Genomic DNA, 255 nt, shown 5'->3' with positions numbered 1-255 from the left:
GGCCCCTGAGCTCTCTGCACAGACTCCAGGCGCGAGAACAATGGGCCGCTCTCTGCGCTTCCTCCACCCCCGGAGCCGGCTTTGTCCCTCCCTCCCCGCCGGCTCGGCTTCCATTCGCCAAAGGGCACCGGCTTCCCGGTCACCCAGGAGGCTCGGCGCGCAAGCACTACCCCTCTATGTCCCCTAAAAACCAGCCCCCGAGGAAGGGGTCTGGGCTGGAGCCGAGCGGAGGGGACAGGACGCGCAGCCAGAGGC

At 69.0% G+C, this 255-nt stretch overlaps 1 protein-coding gene across 1 annotated transcript in view; it reads right to left on the bottom strand.

The window, feature by feature from the left end:
- Positions 1 to 255, bottom strand: part of NAV1 (neuron navigator 1) — a gene marked incomplete at its 5' end in the record, with an annotated part of 68,855 nt that overhangs the window by 67,130 nt on the left and 1,470 nt on the right. The window lies entirely within an intron of this gene.

Source organism: Myotis brandtii, unplaced genomic scaffold, assembly GCF_000412655.1.
Source record: "Myotis brandtii unplaced genomic scaffold, ASM41265v1 scaffold975, whole genome shotgun sequence".
Taxonomy (NCBI): Eukaryota; Metazoa; Chordata; class Mammalia; order Chiroptera; family Vespertilionidae; genus Myotis; species Myotis brandtii.
This window is presented reverse-complemented; position numbering and strand designations above follow the sequence as displayed.